This window comes from Lactuca sativa, chromosome 8, assembly GCF_002870075.4.
Source record: "Lactuca sativa cultivar Salinas chromosome 8, Lsat_Salinas_v11, whole genome shotgun sequence".
Classification (NCBI taxonomy): domain Eukaryota; kingdom Viridiplantae; phylum Streptophyta; class Magnoliopsida; order Asterales; family Asteraceae; genus Lactuca; species Lactuca sativa.
Window position 1 is genome coordinate 95072937 of NC_056630.2, and position 5287 is coordinate 95078223.

At 28.9% G+C, this 5287-nt stretch overlaps 1 long non-coding RNA gene across 1 annotated transcript; it reads right to left on the bottom strand.

Annotated features, from left to right (window-relative positions):
* Positions 1 to 571: 571 nt before the first annotated feature.
* Positions 572 to 3515, bottom strand: LOC111908337 (uncharacterized). The gene is made up of 2 exons (XR_002855846.3): positions 2672 to 3515; positions 572 to 2012 (listed from the first exon to the last, which is right to left on the bottom strand). It is a non-coding gene; the product is annotated as an uncharacterized LOC111908337 (long non-coding RNA).
* Between the last annotated feature and the right edge of the window lie 1772 nt (positions 3516 to 5287).

Below are 5287 nucleotides of genomic sequence, written 5' to 3' on the forward strand. Positions count from 1 at the left end.
TGGTGCAAAACTTGAGTATTTTTTTTATTTTTATTTTAATAAATAAAAAGGACCAAATCAGAGGAAAGTAAGAAAAATAAACCAACCACATTGTTTGAAGGAGTACTCCCTTGAAAGACCGCGAGGCACTCTCTACCACACCTAAGAGCCGGTGTTTGTGCTTATGTGACAAGAGAAATACGGTCTAGGCCACACCCACTCCTTCTAGTCTTAGATGTCTTTCCTTTTGTAAGGTTCAAGATCCAAGTTCTCTTTTTAATTTACGATCAAATCAGAATGGAGAAAATATAATGGATTACAAGGATGATGTAACATATACACTGTCACATGAAATTTTGGTCAGTAAAAGGTAAGCATGTCATTAAGACCATATGGTATACACTCGACGAAAGCCACCATGATTGACGTGGACACGATTCCCTATCCACAAAATACATACAATATTTTCATAATCATCAAAAATGGATCCCAAAGTAATCACATTCATCTTAAGTCTTCTTCCAAGAACAAAAATATAGAAAATGACAAAAAGATGAACATGTTCTTGAGCATACTATTCACCACAATAATATATCCAAATCAAACACAAGCATCAACTGAATTTTAATAAATACAGAACTGCACGAGAGATCCTTTCAAATCCTTTATTATAAAATTACAATCGAAACAAACAATTATTTCACAAGTCTTTCAGTTTCATCATAAAAAAGAAACCGTTAGACTAACACATGTAAGCTCAAAAATAAATCCTACGATATTTATTTTTACAATAAGAGTTTTCTTTATTAAATATTAGATAACATGTTATGCATTCATTTCCTAGCATATTAAGACAAGATCTTCAAAAACATAAATCAAATATTTATGTCTGAACAATAAACTACCAAAAAAATGATAATGTTATTATAAATGTTAAAACTTGTTAATTCATATATTACGCAACACTTTAACAGTAAAAGCATTGAGGAATAAAATGCTAAGAGTTATTACTACAATTAGTTCAATATATCAACCGAGACGTCTACAAAAAGTTAAAACCACAAGTCCGGTAGACCTTAAAACTTGAAAATCAAAGAAGAAAAATAAAAAATCACATTAAATTCAAGAGAAAAAGACTTGAAAAACAAAGAAAATTATTAGGCTCAGATATGTAATTGGGTCTCAAGGCAAAGAAGATGGGGTCTCTATCATATGGTTGCAAACATACACAGTTGCAAAGTGAGGGAAAATCAAATCCCTCCCGCTCTGCCATCTGGATAATGCCATGCCATGCCATGATAAAAATCCAATCATCCATGCCGTTTCAACTTTAACTCAAGAAGACAAATCATCACAGCCAAATAAACAAATTTCCATTGATATACTACTGATATCAACACCACCACCACCACCACCATTGATTTTTCAAAGTACAATATACTACCGATATCACCACCACCACCACCATTGCTATAATTGGATAGATTTTTCAAAGTACAATGTTGTAATAAGAAGAAATGAAAATAAGATGCTGTAATAAATGCCAAGGCATAGTTCTGTTGTAAACTAAGGAATTCAATTGCCAAAAATCCGCCATGGCTGCAATCAAAGTTGTGTTACCTTTGGAAAAGAAACTTCTAGACACAAGTACATATCATTTGGATTGCCCAGCCAAGATACGAATTAGATCAAAAGATTCCGATTTTGCTTTACATCAACAATGAACAAACCAAATGTTGAGATGACCAAGTTGGTCAAAGGCGCCAGATTTTGGTTCTGGTCCCAAAGGTCGTTGGTTCAAATCCCACTATCAACAAATAATATTTGCAGTTTTCTGTTATACTGAATAAACCATCTAAACAAGGTTAAGAACTTGTTTAATAACAAGTCTTTTGATAAGTTGGATATCCTTGCTTATCAAAACCATTTAAAGGAATTGACCAATATACCCCTTAACCTGATAAACATTTTACAGTAACACATATCACATACACCTCCATTCTATCAATTGTTGCTGCTCCTGTCATTGCCTCCTATATAACTTAAAAAGTTAAAAGCATTTTTAAATAAGCTTAGCCAAACACCCTCTAAATAATCATCAATCCACATCCATTCAAACAAACAACATTTAACAATATTCATTAACTTTTTGGCTTGTCCCATTAAGTCAATATCTGTTGTAATCTCTGGAAACTGAAACGCCTTATTAAAATCAATGTAAACATTGTAGTCTTTGCTTCTACAAAACCAAGCTTTTAATTGATATATAGATTAGTTAAAAGGGCATACTAATAGATTATCTTTAAGACAACAATTGATCCCAAAATTATATGTGCTGAAAAATGCATTCCCTACATATGCCCTCTTAAATCAATGATAAATAAAATAATAAATTATAAAAATATGATATATATAATTTTTATTGTAAAAATTTGACGTACTTATATTCCACTTAATGAAATATTTATATTAGAACTGCAATATGTTAACGACGCTATTCAATCACTTAAACTTGAAACTACTTTGCTTCCATTACTATTGCTTTTTAGTAAAAAATAGAGATATTTCGATGTAAAAATATAACTTATTGTAAAAAATTTAACAAACAGTAATCTAAGTTAATAAATTGACATAATCAAAAAGTGGACAAAAATCCTTGTTAAAAATATGGATCGAATAACGCTAAAAGTACCTAAATCGAAAAGCTTCATGCGAGAGTAAAACGGAGGCTCAGATTTGTTGTAAAGGAGTTTGTTTTGCCTAAATCCGTCATGGCTGCAATCGCAGTTGCAATGTGCATGTCAATTTAGAGAGAGAAAACTCCAAACAACAAAAATTGCCTTCCGGATTGCCCAGCCAAGATACAGATCAGGTCTCCAAAACTCCGAATTTGCTCAGGCTACATTTCATCGTCACCGCCTCGTCCATCGGAAGTACAAATCAACAGCAACAACAACACCACTAAAAATTATGCGAATGCCCTCAGAGAGAGAGAGAGAGAGAGAGAGTATGTATGTTTGCGTGTATGAATGTATTGATATATATATATAGAGAGAGAGAGAGAGATACAAAGGTAGAGTAGTTGGTGGTGAATCGGCGTCGAAATCATCGGCTAATACTTGATCGGAGGATCAAATGGCAAGAGGAGTTGCTCTGACAGAAACCTCATCACCCTCGCCGGAGCCTCATTCGCTTGAGCAAAAAACAACGTTACGCGTCATCTGCGAATTTCAGCTAGGTTTTCTACTTGTATACTGAGCAGTCAGCAGTGTGTAGTGATATCGCATTTTTTTATTTGGGCTTTAAACTTGGTCCACTAACCAACTTGGTAACAGTAAAACGCTGATTATCGAATAAAAAAATCATTGAGTTATAGAAAAATGAAAACTCATATACATGGCTGTTTGTTTATAGTAGAAAATATTTGTTTGTTTGAAAATATGTACAACGTTTATTGTATTGTTTAAAAAAGTCATATAGGGTCCAATAACAATGTCTTGCGGTAATAATAAAGATTGTTTTTTACATCAAATATTTTCAAAAATATGACCGGATTTATTTTTATGGTGTAGTGTTTATTTGCTTTTTATGTAACTTTTTCGAGAAACGTATGAAAATAATGATATATATAAATCAGAATCTCAAAATTCTATTACATAGAGGAATCAATTTGAAAAAGACTTTTATATATATATATATATATATATATATATATATATATATATATATATATATATATATATATATATATATATATATATATATATATATATATATATATATATATATATATATATATATATATATATATCATTTTATTTGTTCCATCAAGTCTGGTCCATTTTAAGTTTAAAAAATCCCTTGAAAATATGTTATTTAATGTAAACTTATAAGTCAAAGGCTATTTCATATAGCCAACTGGACACGCATCTATTTGAGATTCTTTAGAGATTACTCAAAAAAAATTTAGTGGACAAGCTTTGTATATGGCCATACACCTCTTTTGTTGGGATTATAAGATTTAAGAATTAAAAATGAGCAAGGAAATATGAAAAATGACTGAAAGATGATAACTATCATGTATGGCTTATATGATTTTTTTTTTAATGTATTGTTTTTGGAAATGACAATTAAAATGGAGTGAGTATATTTCTTTAAAAGAAATCAAAAACAAGTTGAGGCAACTAAAACATTTGTTTTTTAAGTTTGAATACAAAAATTATTAAAGCTTAAAAGAAGTATTTCATATTAAGAAAAGGGCAGATATTAAAAAATATATTAATCGTTTTCCAAAAGTTTTTGTCTCCAAATAACTAAATAAGCATAATTTTCGTATATTTAGCCTTCAAATAGTTGTTGGGCTGAAATGGAATCAAGCCATGTTTTTAAAAAAAATGTTTTTTTAAAGATGAAATTAAATAAAAATTATATATCTTTTATATCTATCATCCTGTATTTTTAAATGATGATAAATATAATAAAATTTTAATAATTTTATTAAGTATGACAAGTATGATAATCTGTAGGAAAATCCTGATTCTTATCATATATTTACGAAAATGCACTTACTATATTTTTACGAAAAGCAATGATTATTCTGTTAGGGTTTTATAAAGAAAAATCTTATTATTTTTAAAAAAAAATTATAAAGTCCTAAAATTATTTAACATATTCCCAAATTAACAAAAAATTATTTTTTTATTTTAACAGGAAGTAACAGATTATATGATTTCCTCAAAATTATAAAAAATTTCTATTAAAAAAAACATTTAAAACTTCATAAAAAAATTCTAAAATAATGAAACTTTTTTTATAAAACCCTTTATGTTTAATAGGGTATTTTTTGGGACTTTGTTGTGACGAAGTTTAAAAAATATTTCCATAACACAATAGAGGTTTACTTTATTAAAGCAAAGTTTGTGGGTGAAAATTCGTAAGCTTGACATGGCGTAATTTATTTACTGGGAAAATATATTATGAAAATGTTCACATTTTTATGAAAATCATTATTCATTATCAAAAAAGAAAAAGCTATTTCTGACCCTTTTTTTTGTGTTACAAAACTTCAAAGACAATTTTACAACAAAATGAAATATTATTTTGCTAAATGAAGTCTTCGATTAATGTTTACTCTAATAAAATGTCCATAATGATGTTATTTCGAAGAAAAAAAAACTTAGGTTATAATATATTGTTCCATGCGAAATTGATTATATTTTTAGGCAAATCATGACTTTTTGTTAAAAAAAACATTTTGTATGAAATTAAGTTGTAGTACGAATCTTCATATACTATTTTAACACCAAAA